Raw genomic sequence first — 19,573 nt, 5'->3', positions numbered from 1 at the left:
TTATTGTGTTATACATACGCACTGTGGTAATACATACTGTGAACAATGCAAAGTTCACATGCTTACCTGAAAGTAGCATAGGCCCCTACTACCATGGAGGTGGAGGATTTACCCAGCATCCTTAGGAAAATGGGATTATGATGGCTGGTTCCATCTTGCACACATATTTAGAAAATCTCACAAACTCAAGTTTGTATTTGAAGTTAGGGCTACTATCAGTTTTATTTGAAAATAGAAGAGAGATTATTCTCACTCTGCTCCCAGAATATTTGTGGTGGGGTTAACTTCCAACTGCCCACTGTAGGTATCCTTTACTAATTGCCCTCTTCCCCATCTCTTTCCCCACTCCTCTGGGTCCTCCATCACCTCCCAAATAAACTTCCTGCACTTTAATCCTTGCTTCAAGGTCAGCTTCTCGAGGAACCCAAACTAAGAAAGAAGTACATTTTCTTGTTTAAATATTTATTTATTTATTTATTTATTTATTTATTTATTTGAGAGAGAGAGAGAGAGAGAATGAATGAGGGAAGGAACAGAGAAAAGGGAGAATCCCAAGCAGACTCCATGCTGAGCACAGAGCCTGAACTGGGCTCAATCTCACAACCCTGAGATCATGACCTGAGCTGAAACTAAGGGTTGGTTTAGGGGCCTGTGTTTTACCCAGGCTCCCCAGAAACAAGTCTTATTTCATCCTTTGCCTGTGTAATTCTGTAAAGGTCTATCTTCCACTACTTTATAACAAATTACTCTTTCACAAAGAGTTGACAAAACTCCACAGAACTTCAACTTTATTATTGGCCGAACATCTACCAAATGCCAGGTTTGGGGTAGGTGCTTTTATCTTATTTACTCCTCCTGCCCAATCACACGGATTTTAGTATTGCAATTTGTGTGTTTTATCTTCTGTACCAAATTATATAAATGTACATAAAGTTTTACCTACAAATTTACTTATTGCCAGATAATTGTCAGAACCACTAGCACAATACTGACTAGGAGTGGTGAAAGCAGATATCTCTGCCTTGTTCCCAGAGTTAGGGAAGCACCTTCATTTTTAAATCAAGAAATATTACTTCTATCTTAGCTGTGTTTACGTTGAAACATTATACTACCGCTTACCTGTGACAAATACCAAAGGTTTTTCATGCAGTATAAACAGACTTAAATAATGAGTTATTGATCATTGATTTTTATGAAATTTAGGGTCATTTCTTAGTGCCTATATCTGAGTTATACATAAACCTTAAATGAGTTTATATTTAATTTAAAGGCTATAAGCAGATCAAGTTAAAATATATTTTTAATTATTGATCGGTTGATTACATAGTTTAAGTTTTAAAGCCAGTTACTAATTTTCCGGTGTTAAGCAGCCTTGGTTATAAAATTTTGGAAAAATTTCCAGGTGGCAATTCACCCTTTAGTCCTAATTATTTATGCTTGCATTTGTCTTTAACAAGAGTGTAAAAACACTGATTATGTAAGTTTACATTGTGAAAACTGAGATTTCACAAGAAAATATTTACAAAGCCCTTAAAATTTGTAAGGAGATGGTATTATGTAAGTTTGAATGCTACTGTAGTCTATGATAATAATTCACTTTGAAATTTCTGGAAGTTAGCCTACAAGTGAATAAAATAAAATGCTGAAACACAGGCAAAATGATTTCCAGGGCATCTGGGTAACCTGTGGAAAACATGAGGCATGATATTACAAAGTGGGAGAGTTAACAGATACACATGGAAACACATGCCTTCAGTGTTTGTTTCCAAATGTATTTTTCTTAACCTTAATTAGAAGATGAACAAAGGGTCCAGGAAATTCTAAATTTATTACTTAAATCAAAGGATCCAACTCATTAAAGCATGTTCAAGTCAGGCTCTACTTCAGGAAACATAAAGTACTTTTTGAAAATTTACATATTTTTGACATGGTGTACACCAAGCTTCAAACTAAGTGTAGGACCTGGATCTTAAATTATTTCAGAAAGGAATAGTGATTGTTCAATCAGAACTTAATGAAAATGACTGAATTTTTAAAAAGTTTACCTGATGTATGTACTAGTTTACCTGATATACTTATTCTGGTCAGGTAAACTTTGATAAAACAGGTAAAGCCTAAATGTTTTAATAACAAAATAAAGATACCAGGAAAAAAATCTTAAATATTTTATTTAACTTTTTGAATAGATAAATAACTCTCATGGTTTGCATATCAAAAAGTTTAGATACTGATACAGTGAAGGGTCTTTCCCATGCCTTCCATCCACAGATTTCTTATGCCTCAACAGTCAGGTTGTCCTAGTTTAATGCATTTACAAGCCAATGCATTAATTATTCTGCACCATTTTCCTGCTTTTCTATTTAACAAAAAATTTTGGAGATTGTAATATTAAAACATAAAGATCTCTGTGTTCTTTTGTTACATTTGAATGTATAGATTTATCATAATTTAACTAGTGGTCCTGATGATGGATATTTAGGTTATTCTCAATCATTTGCTATTCTCATCAATACTGTAAGAAATACCTTATCATTTCTCATGTGTGGAAATACATCTGCGGGATAAATCCCTAGAAGTGAATTGGAGTTCAGAATATGTATGCATTTGTAATTTTGATAGGTACTGCCAAATTCCTGTTTCTCTAGAGCCTGACCAAAGCGGGGATGCCAGACATAATTTTATGCCTTTTCATTAAGAAGTACACAATGAAAAGTGTGTTACCTATTAAAGAATTAGAAAGCAGGGCATATCCAGCAATTTACAGAGTATGTCTTCACTCAAAAAATACATTCACCAGAAATTTATTGTGCTTTTAGGCGCTTTGGATACACATACATACATATATACACACAAATCAAATTCAAATCTCTACCTTTGTGGAGTTTACTTTTGAAATCTACATTTTGGAACTCTATGCCACCTCATTAGAAGCCAATTAAATGTCAATATCCTGAAAATGATCTGTTGAGATCCTGAGCACAGGCGCCAGACATATGCTACTGGTGTTATTTAAAAACTAACTAGAGGCAGTGTTGCAAATGATTTCATAGCTCTCCATCAGGTCCTTTTCAAACAACACACTTGGGTGAGAGCTCTTTTTATCTGACTCCATCTGCTGTTGGTAGTGATCAACATACTGTGAGCACTGTGGTATCATCTGAGATTATGTTGTGAAATCGGAAGTAGCATTACAGGCAGATCAGCAAGTATACGCAAACTGTTCAGTTCTCTCTCTTGCTGAAACCTAGGGTGCTCAGTTCAGGTTTGGGGAGTAGTGAAGACAAAGTTATCAGTACATTCCCATCAGGGCACAGTTTACTTCACAGTCCTTCCTTGTTTTGGTTCTAGAAAGAGATCACGAGGAAAATAGTTTCGGAAGCATACATCAGCAATACTCCATATGCTGAACAAGGGTATAGCAAAGGGAACACGTTAGAAACTGAGGGAGACAGAAGGAAACCATTAGTGCCAAGGAAAGGGTGGTAGCAAGTGCAGTGATAGAGACAATATGGTCTCTGGCTTTTTTTTTTTTTTTTTAAAGCATCTTTTCTTTCTAAAAGGGAAATATTTTAAAACTTTAGCCCCGCCCTCATTAGAAGTAATTCATTTAATAAGAAGGTGGAAAACTACAGCTCTTAAAATCTTGCCAATATCCCAGTGGGTTCTTCGTCACCATTATTTTTATTTTGTACTTTTTAATCTTTTATTTATTTTGTTAAAGATTCTTATTTATTCATGAAACACAGAGAGAGGCAGGGACATTGGTAGAGAGAGAAGCAGGCTCCTTGCAGGAGCTGGATGCAGGACTCAATCCCAGGACCTGGGGATCACGACCTGAGCCAAAGGCAGATGCTCAACCACTGAGCCACCCAGGTGTCCCTCTTTGCAGCCTTTAAAGAACAATTGGTAGTTCAGTTTATGAGAAGGACGCCACACACAATGGCATCTTTAAGTATGAGGTATAGAAAAGGGCCAATTTCGGGTGCCTCGGTTACTCAGCGGTTGGACATCAGAATGATATTTCTTTTTTTTTTTTAATTTTATTTATTTATGATAGGCACACAGTGAGAGAGAGAGAAGCAGAGACATAGGCAGAGGGAGAAGCAGGCTCCATGCACCGGGAGCCCGACGTGGGACTCGATCCCGGGTCTCCAGGATCGCGCCCCGGGCCAAAGGCAGGCGCCAAACCGCTGCGCCACCCAGGGATCCCTGATATTTCATTCAGAAATCAGTCACCTGGAAAAAGACTACTGAATAACTACTGAATAACTGAGAAAAGTAGAAAAGTAGAAAAGACTACTGAATAACTGAATAACTACTGAATGGCTACTGAATGATTTCTTATGACCTGATACGTATCAGTTTTCCTCGCAGTCATTACATTTAGAAGAGGAGCCTTTTGGATTTCCTCGACACACTCCTTTGACAGCTGAAGTCTAGAAAGGACAATGGCAGAAGCTGGGGGTCTTCCTGATTCCCAGTCCCGTACAACTGCTGCCATCGGACCGCCGGGAAACCTTGAATGCCTCTGACTTCTGGATTCTGTGTTGCCAAAGTGCAAACGCTGCACACTGTGATGACTTTGGCCAGTGACACCGTGGCCCCGGGGCTTCCGCAGAGCAGGCCCAGCGGACACCTCACGAGTAGTGATGCTGTGTGGGAGCAGCCCGGTGCTGCAGCGGCCGCTCCGGGTCCCTGAGTGCGCACAGCGGGAGCAGCAATGTGCCCGGCCGGCCCGGCTCAGGACAGCTCCGCCCGGACCCAGGCGGTGGACTCCGAGTCTCCAGAGTTCCATTCCGGGCCCCTGAGGTGGCACGTGGCACTTTTTCCGAGGGACTCCGCGGGGTTTCGGGGCCGTGAACGGCTGACCTCGGTCTGGCAGCGGCTCCCGGCACGCCCGAGGGCCGAGACAGGGAGGGCAGGGCCCCCCGCCCGCCCTTTGCCGCGCTCTGTTCCTGCCACCCTACTGCGCGGCGCGGTCCCCTTCGTCGTTCTCCTGTTTTCTCCCGAGCATTGGCTCTCGGCGCTTCCCACTCCCTGTTTACCCAGCGCCGAGGCCCAGCCTGCGGGCGCCAACCCCGCCAGCCCGACTCCCCCACCCGGCGGCCCCGCCTCCTCCCGACCCTCCTCCGCCAGGTCGCCTCGCGCCCGCCCAGGCCGTCACGTGAACGCCGCCCCGCCCCCTTCCGTCACGTGAGCCCCGCCCCGCCCCCTCCGTCACGTGAGTCCCAGCCCCGCCCCGCCCCCGCGCCGGCGCGCTCCGACGTGCCCTGGAACTTACCCTCCCTGGGAGAGCAGCCTGCGGGGACTGCCCGCCGCGGCCGCCGCGGTGTGAGCGCCCTTGAAGCTCGCTGCGGCGTCGCGCGGACTCCGTGTGAGGACGGGGGGAGCCGCATCCTGCGCCGCCGCCGTGCTCTCGGTAAGGTAGCTGGACGCGGATGCCCGCGGCCCGAGGGCAGGTCGCTGAGGTGCTGCACAAAGGCGTCCGCGGCTGGGGCTGTGCCCGCCGAGGGCGTCGGGTTAGGGGGAGCTGGTGTGCGGGAGGCGTCGGCGCCGCAGTGAGCGCGAGGTGCGGCCGGCGCGGCGCGGGAGGGTTCGGGTCGGGGTCGGGGTCGGGGTCGGGGGAAGGGGGCCGTTGCCAGTGCATTGGCTGACTTGGGCGATCGGCTTTAAAGGGCTGGAAGTTGAGGCTCTTCTGCCCCCCGGGTTTCCTGACTTCCTGTGTGAGGGCAGCGGCCGCCCGCCCCGCCCCTAGGGAGGAGGGCGCCGGGGTGTGTGTGTGGTGTGTGTCTGTGTGCGCAGGCTGGTGCCGCCCTCCGTCCTCGCCTGCTGCAGCTGCGTGTGCCCGCTCTCCAAGTGCAAACCTGCGCCCCCCCCCCCCGGGGGGCCCACCTGGGGCCTCTGCTCAAGCATTGCTGACCTGCGCTGGCGCTTTCCTCTGCACTCTACAGAGCTGCCCCGCCCCTGAGAATGGACACTTGCTACTCTAGCTCTCCTAGGAGCAATCTTTTCCAAGTCCTTGAATTAAAAAATATATATATATATACTTTTTACAAGCTTGCTGGCCGCCTCGCATTTCAACGTAGTTGATTTTTGATTGTCTTCCAAGAAGGGCTGTCCTTTACGTGTTGCATCTTAAGTTACTGCAGACCCTCCGGGAAGAAATGTCCGCAGGGTCATCATAACAGAAAAACGGCCCTCGATTTCAGAGGCTTGTGATGTTTTCCTCTGACTGCAGCAGCAGTTTTAAATGCCTTTGCGGAGGTGAAAGCAAAACGTTTAAAAGCATACCTTTAGGAAAGTTCTAATGTCATTTCAGGCTGAGTGTTTCGATTTGCTTTATGGTTAATTATGGCACAGGAGAGCAGATTTTACTGAGCATTTATGTACATTGTGTACATCCCCAAAGGGAGGGAAACGTGAAGGGGAAGGAGCGTCAGGTGAGGAGTCGCTCAGCTTCTGGTTCAGATTCTGCCACCACTTCCGAAGGAAGACTCCGTGTTAGATGGAAGGTTGTTTAAAAGTATCTGGCCCCTAGGCATGCCGGTTTCTGAAAAGTTGGGAAACCGCTGGCTTAGAGCTGTTATTTATTCGTCCACCTTCGTGTTTCTTACCTGATCTCTAGGAAGGTGTGTTAACAGAATGGGTCATCTTTCTGTACTTTCTCTTCTCTCTGAGTAGACGTTCTGGCTGCTGATGCTGGTAATTTCTCTTTTCTGTTTTGAAATGCCATGAAAATGCCATTCAGAATAGGGATTTGGGAACCCAGAGCAGTGCCTAAAAGCAGATCTGAAGACTTAACCCTGAGCCATGCACCCTGAAGAGCCAGACACCCTGGACACAGATGTGTGACCCATGGATGCATGTAGCTCTCTGCTTTGGAGGTTCTTGCCTGGGGGAAAAAAAACCTAAGTGTAATGAAACAGATTGTGTGTGCGCCTATGTGTATGCCCGATATTTGTTGATGTATTTCTGTTCGTACTTTATCAGCCATAAAACTTGGAAAAGGTCGTTAATTCATTGATTCTTAATATAATGCCATTTGTAAAGATTAGCTATCCATGTATAGTATCTTTAGATTTTTTTTTTTACTTACTATGCCAGTTGTGAGACACAGTGAAAACATGTACTATAAATGCTGTAGAAGAACAGCTTGTTATTTGTAGTTAATAATGTGGTTTTTCATTTCATTAATTAGAAAGTATCTGTTGGGTGCTTTTTAAGAAATTTTTTAAGGTGGGTAGACAGTGGGCTTTACAAATTTAAGTTCTTGAAGTTGTGCAGTTGACATTCCTGAGAATAAAAGGGTAATAAAAAATTTAAATTGACTGAAATAAAACAGTGTATATAATGATGTGTAAAATCCTTAAGCTGTAGTACTAGTATTTTGCTTACCTGAGAAAATTGGTACTAAGAAAAGGTAACGAGGTGAATCTGCCCAAAATAAGCATTACAGTTTTCAAATAGAAAAGTGAAATTAAACTTTTATTTTCTTATATTTAACATTTTTAGTTTTAATTGCAAATATGCACTGTTTTGTGGAATGAATCAGACATGAAAAAGTATGATGGTATCATATAGTATGGTTGTATTTCAAATCATGCCTTTCAAATGATCCTCTTGAGGAACCCATTGGGCCACTATCTTTTGTGGTTTTTCTTTTCTTCGGCTAACTGGTCTGATTATGCCACATCCTCAGTTGTGAATGGTTTTGCTGTGATTCAGCCTTTTTCCTATTACTTTTATTGACTTAAATATATTGCAGTTTCAGTTTGCAGTTGATTAGCTTTTTATTGGAACCAAACTGCCAAATGCTGACATATCTAAGTATCCCTCCCTTGTTGATAATTAGTGCTTCTTAAACTTTAATGTGCATGGGAATCACCAGAACTTCTCATAAGCCCCCAGGTGATACCCTTGTTGCTCTACTGCCCAGACTGCAAACTACTGCCGTCCAATAGATAATGCAAGCCACCTGTGTAACCTTATTTTGTTTTTATTTAAGTAATCTCTACACACATGAGTCTCAAACTCAACCCCGAGATCAAGAGTTGCATGCTTCTCTGAGCCAGAGAGTCTGATGCCTCTCTCCTGTGTAATTTTAAAGCTTTTAGTTCTCTCATGATAAAAAGTAAAAAATGGTGGGATGCCTTGGTGGCTCAGTGGTTGAGCATCTGCCTTTGGCTCAGGGCGTGATCTCGGGGTTCCTTGGATTGAATCCCACATCGGGCTTCCTGCATGAAGCCTGCTTCTCTCTCTCTATGTCTCTCACGCATAAATAAATAAATTCTTTAAAAAAAGTAAAAAATGGGGAAGAAAACCCCAAGTGAAATAAATTTTATTATCATCTCATCATGTAATCAACATGATTCTTTTATTTAGACTAAATCTTCAAATCATCTGTGTATTTTACATATACAGGACATCTCAATTTAGATTAGCCAGACTTAAAATGCTCAGTAGCCACATTTGGCTAGTGGCTGTTGTATTGAACATCACTTCTGGAGTCTAGAATCTAGACCAGTGCTATTCTAAGTGTATTTTTAGGTTAACCCTATGGGAGCTTGTTAGAAATGCAGATTTTGGGGCTCCACTTCATACGACTCTCATTAGGAATGTCTGGGTTTCAGTAACTTGTGTTTTAAAAGTTACAGGAGGGATCCCTGGGTGGCGCAGCGGTTTAGCGCCTGCCTTTGGCCCAGGGCGCGATCCTGGAGACCCGGGATCGAATCCTACGTCGGGTTCCTGGTGCATGGAGCCTGCTTCTCCCTCTGCCTATGTCTCTGCCTCTCTATCTCTCTCTGTGACTATCATAAGTAAATAAAAAAAAAAAAAGTTACAGGGTATGACTACAAAACGTATATGTGGTATTCTAGATAGGATCCTAGAACAGAAGAAGGCCATTATAAGATAACTAAGGAAATCTGACTAGAGCATGGATGTTATCGTATAAGTATTAGTATCGGTTCATTGAATATGACAAATGTATCATACTAACGTAAGATGTTAATGGTAGGAGAAACTGTATACAGGTATATGAGAACTCTGAACTATCTTTGCAATAATTCTGTAAATCTAGAACTCATCTGAAAAAATTTTTTTAAAGAAGCTCTCCACGTGATTCCACTGCAGTGATCTAGATCTATCAGTGTGGGGGGAATGATATTTGGTGCTTTGAAATTATGTTATTAGGACTTTTAAAAAACAGTTTTATTGGGGTATAATTACTAATCCGACCTACACTGTTGGACCTTGGATGGGGTACAGTGGTGTCTAGGTTTAGGTTTGATAGAGTAAAAATAATAGTATTTTGTAACAAGAGCTAAAATCTGTAAAGCATTGTACCAAGTGCTTTACACTTATCTGATTCTCTCGATATGTGGTATCAACTATTAATATAAGCCTAAGCCCCATCTCACAAGTGGGAGAAAACGAGGTTCAGAGAAGTTGAAGGACTTGTCTTAGATCACATAGCTAGGAAGAGGCAGGGGCAAGGACGTTTGAGGGGGGACCAATTTTATAAGCCATTAGTTAATTGTCAGTATTTTTCTACTCACAACTTTTAATTTTTATTTATTTATTTATTTATTTATTTTAAAGATTTTGTTTATTCATGAGAGACAGAGAGAGAGAGAGGCAGAGACACAGGCTCCATGCAGGGAGCCCAATGCAGGACTTGATCCTGGGACTCCAGGATCAAGCCCTAGGCCAAAGGCAGGTGCCAAACTGCGGAGCCACCCAGGGATCCCCACAACTTTTTTTTTTAAAGATTTATTTATTTTAGGAGGGGAGGGAGCAAGCACATGCAGTGGGAAAGGGCAAAGGGAGAGAGAGTCTGAAGCTGACTCTGCTGAGTATGAGCTTGATCTCACAACCCTGAAATCAGGACCTGAGTTGAAACCAAGAGTTAGACAATTAGCTTGATGGCGCCACTGAGGGGCTTCTGCAACATTCGGTTTTTTTGAGTAAGCGGCTTATTGTGGATACTCTGGATCATTCCTTATAGTTCATAGAGTACTTTTTCTCTTTTAATTTTCACAAGACTCTTGAGATTTGTATTGTTTGTTTTTACCAGGTAGGTTAAAGTGCTCAGAGTCTGAGCACCAAAAAATGGCAAATCCTAGATTTAAATTTCAGGCCTCTAACCCTGAGTTCTGGGCTCTTTTGCCACAGAGGAATTTAGAATACATTTTGCAGTTAGAGTATTATCTTTAAGAGTTTGCCGAAAATTACCAGTAGTTTGCTATATATTACTGTTTTTGTTTTTAAAAAAATTAGTTTTAATATGTATACACTAATATACAGTAACTCAACAATACAGAGGAGTGAACTACAGATGCATACAACATGGATGAACTTCAAAAGCATTGTTCTAAGTGAAACAAGCCAGATACAGAAAGATCATACAGTATGATTTGTGGGTACTTTTTTTTATCACCACTTTGCTCCCTTTAGTAAGCAGTAATTAATGTGATGCTCTGTATCATGCTTTATAATTTACTAAGTACTTTTTTCACATTTTATATCCATTCTCACAAAGATCTCTTTAAAAAAAAGATTAGTATAAATGACATGCAATGCTACGTTAGTTTCAGGTGTACAACATAGTATTTCAACCTTCTCTGTATCTTGTAACTGTGCTCACAAGTGTCTGTCCCATCTGTCACCATACAACACTATTGCAAGATCATTGATTATATTTCCTATGCTGTGCCTTTCATTCCCATGACCTCTTTATTCCGTAACTGGAAGCATGTATTTCCACCAGTCTCCATCCGTTTTGCCCATCCCCTTCCATTCCCCCCTCCAGCCTTTTCCCAGGATCCCTTAAGATTTATATTCTTTCCTGTTTTACAGATGGATGTACAGTTAGTTGAGGCTTTCAGTAGACAGGCCTTTGAGTTGTTTCCAGTTTCTGGCAGTTATGAATAAAGCTGTTATGTATGTTCATATAAGCTCTTTGCATGGACTTACACTTCTGTTTTTCTTGGATAAATACCTAGAAGTATTGAAAAGCAATGGCTAGGTCATATGGTAAATGTATGCTTAACTTTATAAGAAATTGCCAAAATGTTTCCCACAGTGGCTTTACCATTCTGCAGTCCTACCAGCAGTGAATGAGAATTCCAGTTGCTGGTATCCTTACCATATGAAGTATCCTTTATATATATTTAAAGCCATTCTGGGGATCCCTGGGTGGCTCAGCGGTTTGGCGCCTGCCTTTGGCCCAGGGCACGATCCTGGAGTCCCGGGATCGAGTCCCACGTCGGTCTCCTGGCATGGAGCCTGCTTCTCCCTCTGCCTGTGTCTCTGCCTCTCTCTATGTCTATCATGAATAAATAAATAAATCTTAAAAAAAATAAAGCCTTTCTGGTGTGTGTCAGGGGAATGATATTTGGTGCTTTGAATTTACGTTATTAGGATTTTTTAAAAACAGTTTTATTGGGGTATAATTACTGTGTAATAAACTGCATATGTTTTAAATGTTTAATTTGATGACTTTTGACATATATACTGGCGAGACCAACACCATTATAAGGAACATATCTAACCCTTTCCCCCCATTTCCTTGAACCCAAGAGTAATTCATTACCTTGTTTTCTGGTCAATATTGTTTTCTGGCACTATAGATTTATTTGCATTTGTTTGCATCTAGAATTGTATGTAGATGGAATCATATAGTATGCACTTTCTTGTCTGGATTTTTTTTCACTCAGCAAAATTATTGTGAGATTTATCCAGTTTGTTGTATTAGTAGCTAATTCCTTTTTGTTGCTGAGTGATATGCCATTGTGTGGATATACCACATTTATTTTATCCATTCACCTCTCGGTGGAAATTTGGGGTGTTTCTAATTTGGGCTATTAGAAATAAAGTTGATGTGAACTTTTCACCTACAGGTCTTTGTGTGGTTACATGCTTTTGTTTCTCTGGGGTAAATACCTAGGGATAGATTTCCTGGGTCCTATGGTAGATGTGTATTTAAATTTTTAAGAACCTGCCAAACTTTTTCCAAAACCATTTTACCATTTTACATGGCCACCAGCAGTGTGTGAGAATTCTGATTGCTCCACATTCTAGAAAACCGTGGTGTATGGTCAGTCTTTTAGTCTATTCTAGTGGATGTGCAGTATTCTTTGTGGCTTTAATTTGCATTTCCCTAGTAACTAAAGATGTTGGGCATCTTCTCTTGGGCGATCTGTAGATCTTTGGATAAGTGTTTATATTTTTTGCCCATTTCTTTTTTTTTCTTTTGCCCATTTCTTACTGGTTTGTCTTATTGACTTGTACAGTTCCCTATATATTTAAATGTGAATCTTGTTGGAGATAAGTTTGTGTCTATATTCATGAGGGATGTAGGTCTTTTTCCTCAGAGTTTTTCCTATGATGTCTCTCTGGTTGGGGTATGAGAGTAATGCTGATGTGTTAGAATGAATTGGGATGTTTTTCCTCTGTTTCAATTTTCTTCAAAAGGTTTGTGTTGAATTGGTATTATCTTCCCTATATTTTTAGTAACATTCTCTAGTGAAGCCATCTGGGCCAGGACTTTGTGGGAAGATTTTTGTTATTTATTTTTTAAGATTTTATTTATTAGAGGGAGCACACAAGTGGGGGTGGGGGTGGGGCAGAGGGAGATGGATAGGTAGACTCCCTGCTGAGTAGGGAGCCTGCTGATGTTGAGGGGCCGCATCCCAAGACCTCCCCAGACCATGACCTGAATGGAAGGCAAATGCCTAACCAACTGAGCCACTCAGTTGGAAAGAGTTTTAAAGACAGATCAATTTATTTAATATAATGTAGGGCTATTTAAGTTATCCATTTCATGTGGAGAAAGGGGAACCCTCTTGCACTGTTGGTGGGAATGTGAACTGGTACAGCCACTCTGGAAAACTGTGTGGAGGTTCCTCAAAGAGTTAAAAATAGATCTGCCCTATGACCCAGCAATTGCACTGCTGGGGATTTATCCCAAAGATACAGATGCAGTGAAATGCCGGACACCTGTACCCCGATGTGTATAGCAGCAATGTCCACAATAGCCAAACTGTGGAAGGAGCCTCGGTGTCCATCGAAAGATGAATGGATAAAGAGGCTGTGGTCTATGTATACAATGGAATATTACTCGGCCATTAGAAACGACAAATACCCACCATTTGCTTCGACGTGGATGGAACTGGAGGGTATTATGCTGAGTGAAGTAAGTCAATCAGCGAAGGACAGACATTATATGGTCTCATTCATTTAAGGAATATTAAAAATAGTGAAAGGGAATAAAGGGGAAAGGAGAAAAAATGAGTGGGAAATATCAGAAAGGGAGATAGAACATGAGAGACTCCTAACTCTGGGAAACGAACAAGGGGTGGTAGAAAGGGAGGTGGGGGGGGTGACTGGGTGACGGGCACTGAGGGGGGCACTTGATGGGATGAGCACTGGGTGTTATGCTATATGTTGGCAAATTGAACTCCAATAAAAAATAAAAAAAAAATTATCCGTTTCTTAAGCTTTGGTAATTTGTCTTTTAGGAAATTTGGTTCATCTAAATTGTTGGTTTTACTGGCTTAAAGTTCGTAATATTTTCTTATCTCTCTTTGATGTCTTTAGATCTGTAGTTATGTCTCCTGTCTCATTCCTGATGTTGGTAATTTGTGTTTTTTTTCCCTTTTATTCTGGATCAGTTTGACTAGAGGGTTATTAGTACTACTGATCTTTAAGAACCAGCTTCTGATTTCATCTAACTTTTTTTTTTTTTTTATTGGTTCCTTCTCTGCTCTTTATCATGTCCTTTCTTCTGCTTACTTGAGATTTAATCTCTTCATCTAGTTTCTTAGAGTGGAAGTGTACATCATTGATTTGAGACCTTTTTTATTTTTTTTTATTTTTTAAAGATTTTATTTATTCATGAGAGACAGAGAAAGAGAGAGAGAGAGAATGGGGCAGAGACACAGGCTGAAGGAGAAGCAGGTCCATGCAGGGAGCCTGACATGGGACTTGATCCTGGGTCTCTAGGATCAGGCCCTCCCCCGCCTGGGGAGGCGGCGCTGAGCCACCCCTGAGACCTTTCTTTTTTCTTTTCTTTTTTCTTTTTTCTTTTTTCTTTTTTCTTCTTTCTTTTTTCTTTTTTTTTTTTTTTGAGACCTTTCTTTTTTAATATGGGTATTTAGTGCCATAAATTTTCTCTGAGCACTATTGTAATTGCATCCCATAAATTTTGAGATGTCATGCTTTCATTTTTATTTCAGTTCAGATTTCCTGTTTGATATCTTCCTTCGAGTTATTTAGAAGTGTTTAGATTGCAACAAATTTGTGGGTTTTAAGCTATGTTTTTGTTAAATTTATGAAAATTCAGTTGTTAGAGAATATACTTGGTGTGATACCAATCCTTTTCAATTTATTAATATTTGTTTCATGGCCCAGAATACAGTCTGCAGAAAATATATGTTTATAGGAAACTACTGAACTGGCTGTCCTGTTTTTAGCATTTCCATTAGCACTGTATAAGTATTACAGTTGTTGGTATCAACACTTTATATTGTCTTTGTTTTTTAAAAATAATTTTATTTATTTATTTTTTAAAGATTTTGTTTATTCATAGAGACCCAGGCAGAGGGAGAAGCAAGCTCCATGCAGGGAGCCTGACATGGGACTCTATCCTGGGTCTCCAGGATCACGCCCTGGGCTGAAGGTGGCGCTAAACCACTGAGCCACCCGGGCTGCCCAAAAATAACTTTCTTGTAAGGATGCCTGGGTGGCTCAGTGGTTGAGCATCTGCCTTTGTCTCAGGGCATGATCCCGGTCTGCTTATCGAGTCCCACATCAAGCTTCCTGTGAGGAGCCTGCTTCTTCCTCTGTGTCTCTGCCCCCTCTCTGTGTCTCTCATGAATAAATAAATAAAATCTTAAAAAAAAAACTTTATTGTGGTCGGTGTGTGATATCTTGTTTTGATTTAATTTGCATTATTGAATTTCAATGTTTTGTAATATAATTTAAATTTGAATAAAAATTAAGAATCATGGTATGTTTTCTTTTGCAGTAAAGGACAAAAAGCCCTCAGGGATTGGTGGTGGTAGTAGTAGTTCATCATTCATGTGCTACATAAGTGCTACTTTTCAGTTTTCTAAAAGTTTGAATGGTTACTTTGAAAGAGGATCTGTAAAAGCTATGTGAGGATTTTAATGACTTGTGGTTTTGGGGTACACAGGTATAAGGTGATTTAAATCGTAGTCTGCAGTGTCTGTTGTAGGAATATATATATATACACAATAGCATTGTATGTAGCACATTTAGTTTAGGCATTTATTTATGGACATTTGGTTTGCTTCCACCTTTTGACTATTGTGATTGTGAACTGCTGCTATGAACGTGGATGTACATATACAAGTCGCTGCTTTCACTTCTTTTGGCTGTATACCCAGAAGTGGAATTGCTAGGTGTTTTGAAAAACCATTGTACCATTTATCCCAGTGGCTGCACCGCTTTGCATTCCTACCAGCAGTGCACAAGAATGGCAGTTTCTCCACACCCTCACCAACACTTGTCATTTGGGGGTTTTGGGGGTCATTTTTAATTCTGTTCTTTACCTTAGCCATCCTATTAGGTATGAAGAGCTGTCATTGTAGTTTTGATTTGCATTTCCCTAATGATAGTGATGTTGAGCATTTTTCCGTGTGCTTTTGGCCATCTGTGTATCATCTTTGGAAAAATGTCTATTCAGGTCCTTTGCCTGCAGGGGCTCTTATCACAATGTTAATGAGGAGTAGGTTGACATCATTTAAGCATTAAAAAGAATAGTTCTCCATAAATGCAGTGTGTAAAAGTAAAGAATTAAAAAAAAGTGTGTTTATTTAAATTACTCAAACGTGCATCAGCATAATGTAAGATTAAGATATTTTAAAATGAATATAAAATATGCAAGATATCACTTTTAATTTGAGTTACAGTTTAAGAAGACAATTGTTAAATAATATGCATTTAAATCTATTCTTTAAAATCTAGAGGGGAAAGGGTGAGTATGATACTACAAGATTCCGTGGGTTTATCTTGTATATTTTCTGCCCCAGTCCTTGGATCAGCCATTTCTTCAAAGATCCTTGGTTCCTTTATTTGAAGAATGGTATTAGAAACTGTATCTGGGTGCTAGGTATACTTGCTACTGCTAGGCTGTCATTTTTACTGACAGCAAAGAAATATGTATGTGTATACTGAGCAATATAAGATGTATATATGTAATATTTCTTTATGAAATCACCTTTAGGTATTTCTGTAGTAAGTTAAAAATGAGTGCATATTGATGTTTCCAAATCTAATCCATGGATCATTCTAATCTTTCTATATGATTATAGATTTCCACTCAATCATTGAGAAACCTGGCTCCCATCATCCACATTCCATTAAATTATGGAATACATATATGGCAGTATTAGAATTTTTGAGTTGTACTGCCATGGGAAATGTTTTTATCAACTTAGAATACAGTACTTATGTGTAGCTCTTTTCCCTGTATTCTTACAGACTTCACTTATTTCCATGATGAGTTAGGTCAGCATCTTCCTCCAGAGGTTGTTCCATTTATTTGTCATATTGTTAGACTGTCTTGTCTTACCTGCTTTCTTGGGAAACCCTGGGATTCTCCCAACCACCTAAATGATTTTTTAAAACTTGCGTACATGAAAATTCATGCTTTGTGTTGTAGATCAATGACTTTTGACAAGTGTACAGTGTCATACATCCATCGTTACAGTGTCATACAAAATAGTTTTAATGATGTGAAAGAATCTGTGCTTCACCTATGGAACCCTCCTCCTGACCTCCCAATCCTGGCAATCACTTTTTCTATGGTTTTGACTTCCCCAGATATAATTAAAGTCATTCAGTGTGTAGCATTTTCAGACTGGCCTCACTTTGCAAAATATATCTAAGATTAATATGTGTCTTTTCTTAGCTTGATACCTTATTTTTATCACAAAATAATATTCCATTGTATGAATGTCTCACAGTTTATCCTCGTGACTATTAGCGCTTTACCTTTATTTTTTAAAAATATTTTATTTATTTATTCATGAGAGACACAGAAAGGCAGAGACACAGGCAGAGAGAGGAGCAGGCTCCCCTCGGGGAGCCCCATGTAGGACTTGATCCCAGGACCCTGGGATCCTGACCTGAGCCAAAGGCAAACCGCTCAGCCACCCAGGTGCCCCTCCTCCCCCCTGAGGCAGGTAGGGAGGGTGGGGCCCATCCTAAAGCTGGGGATTTTTTTTTTCTCCCTTCTCCTATTGAAGGACATCTTGGTTGCTTCCAGTTTTTGGCACTTATAAATAAAACTCCTATAAACATTTGCATGCAGGGCATTTTGATTTCAACTTATTTGGGTAAATACATTGGGAATGTGATCCTTAGAGCAGATGGCAAGACCATGCTTAGTTTTGTAAGAAACTGCTTATGTCTTCAGAATGGCTGAACCATTTTGCCTTCCTGAGAATAAAGGTTCTGTTGCTCTGCATCCTCACTTGTACCTGGTGTTGTCAGCTTTTGGATTGTAGCCATTATAATAGACATGTGTTGTGGTATCGTATTTTAATTTGTAACTCCTTAATGACTTAATGTCAAGCAGTTTTTATGTGTTTATTTGCTATCTGTAGGTTTTCTTTCATGATATCTTTTCAGGTCCTTTTTTCCATTTTGTTGACCTTTAAGAATTCTTTGTGTATTTTGGGTATAAATCCTTAATCAGATATGTGCTTTGAAAATATTTTCTCCTTAGGTGTGGCTGGTGTTTTTCATTCTCTTAGCAGCGTCTTCCACAAAGCAGTGGTATTTAATTTTAATAAAGTCTTTTTCTTTTATGGATTATGTATTTGTTGGTATATCTAAAAACTCATTGTCAAACTCCAGGTTATATTCCCCCCTCCCTTTTTTTTTTTTTTTAAGATTTTATTTATTCATGAGAGACACAGAGAGAGAGAGGCAGAGACACAGAGGGAGAAGTAGACTCCATGCAGGGAGCCGGATGTGGGACTTGATCCTGGGACTCCAGGATCATACCCTGAACCACTCAACTGATGAGCCAACCAGGCATCCCATATTTCATCCCTTTTAAATTTGAATATTTTCTTCATTCTTGTAACTAGCCAAGAAAAAGTCATTATGTCCACTTTTATTTCTGACTAAGACTTCATGGCACAGATTGCTCTAAAATACCCCCATGCAAATGTCACTTTTAGTAAAATATGCTTTCTTCCCCAAATGCTGCTTTTGTTGTTTCCTCATTTTTGTTTCAGATTTAAATCTTAGTTTTGAATTTCCTCTACTAGTTTATGTTTCACTATGTTCTCTCCTGCTTTCCAGTTACCCAATTATTTCCTGTATCCCTCTGCTGTCTCCATTTTTGCTTTTTTTTTTTTTTTTATGGCCAGGATAGTTGATGATATTAATCACTGTTTATTCCTTCTTTTCTGTAGGCCTAAAGAAATGTCTTATATTCTACACGTATTTATTGTTAGAAAATAGGGATCATGCATTATGAAAAACTAAGTGCTCTCTAGTAGCCTATGATTTTTTTGTTGTACAAGTGTAATTTACAAAATTATTTCGTGATATAATTTCTTATGCTGGAACTTAATACGGGGATTGTTCTTAATTATTTGATGTGCTCATTAAGTTTAATGGATTTCTTTAGTAGAGGCCTGTTTAGAGATTGTTCATTTTATTTTATTATTTTTATTTTTTTAATTTTCTTTATTTTTTAAAGATTTTGTTTAAGAGAAGAGAGAGTGCACATGGGGTGGGAGGGGCAGAGGGAGAAGCAGACTCCCCACTGAGCAGGGAGACCAATGTGGCTCCATCCCAGGACCCTGGGATCATGACCCAAGGTGAAGGCAGACACTTTGAGCCACGTAGACGCTCTATGGGATTGTTCATTTTAAACAAGTACTTTTAAAACTTTTTAGAGGACTTCATGTCAAGAATAATTGCTTAAATTGTATTTTTAAGTTAGTTAATATTTATGTGTGTGAGGCTGTATTAATATTTTGTTGCTCATGGCACTAGAATTGCTAAATTGGTTGTACATCTATGTATTAGACTTAAAGTATAGACTCATTCCAAACAGAAAAAATTGTAGACTCATTAATTATGAATGCATGTATTATATGTCTCTGAAGATACTGTTTACTTGTTTACTTTTTTGATATACTTAGTAGAGATACCATGCTGAGAGATGTACTTGATTAAAACAGATGTCCTGGGGGAGGAAGATAACATGTGCTGAGCTGTGTAATTTGTGGTAGGAAAGAAAATGAGAAAAAAATGGCAGACAAAGGAGGAGGCTAATAGATTTTAAAATAGCATGGTAGGGAGTTCTGAATCTGATGTGGGGGAAGAGAAGTAAAAGATGTAAGTAAGCAGGTGTGTGTGTGTGTATGTGTGTGTGTGTGTGTGTGTATCTGTGTGTATATCTGTTCTTGTAGAAACATGAGGAAGAAGAATACTGGTAAGAGGCATGGAAAGCCTATATGGGTATTTTTGAAACTGCCAAGTAAAGCAGTAATTGGTACTGGGCAGGTAGATATGCAAAAGCTTT

General features: G+C 40.1%; 1 protein-coding gene across 15 annotated transcripts in view; it reads left to right on the top strand.

The window, feature by feature from the left end:
• Positions 1-4,940: 4,940 nt before the first annotated feature.
• Positions 4,941-19,573, top strand: part of ARHGAP12 (Rho GTPase activating protein 12) — a 123,828-nt gene continuing 109,195 nt past the window's right edge. For 7 of the 15 annotated variants that reach the window (XM_072749327.1, XM_026000893.2, XM_072749325.1 and 4 more), the window contains exon 1: positions 5,054-5,419. The gene's annotated coding sequence lies outside the window, so the exon portion shown is untranslated. Of the gene's footprint in view, positions 5,420-19,573 lie in introns of all 15 variants that reach the window. The other 8 variants (XM_072749324.1, XM_072749326.1, XM_072749321.1 and 5 more) reach the window with 2 other exon arrangements.

The sequence above is a fragment of the Vulpes vulpes genome, chromosome 2 (genome assembly GCF_048418805.1).
Source record: "Vulpes vulpes isolate BD-2025 chromosome 2, VulVul3, whole genome shotgun sequence".
NCBI classification, from domain to species: domain Eukaryota; kingdom Metazoa; phylum Chordata; class Mammalia; order Carnivora; family Canidae; genus Vulpes; species Vulpes vulpes.
This window is presented reverse-complemented; position numbering and strand designations above follow the sequence as displayed.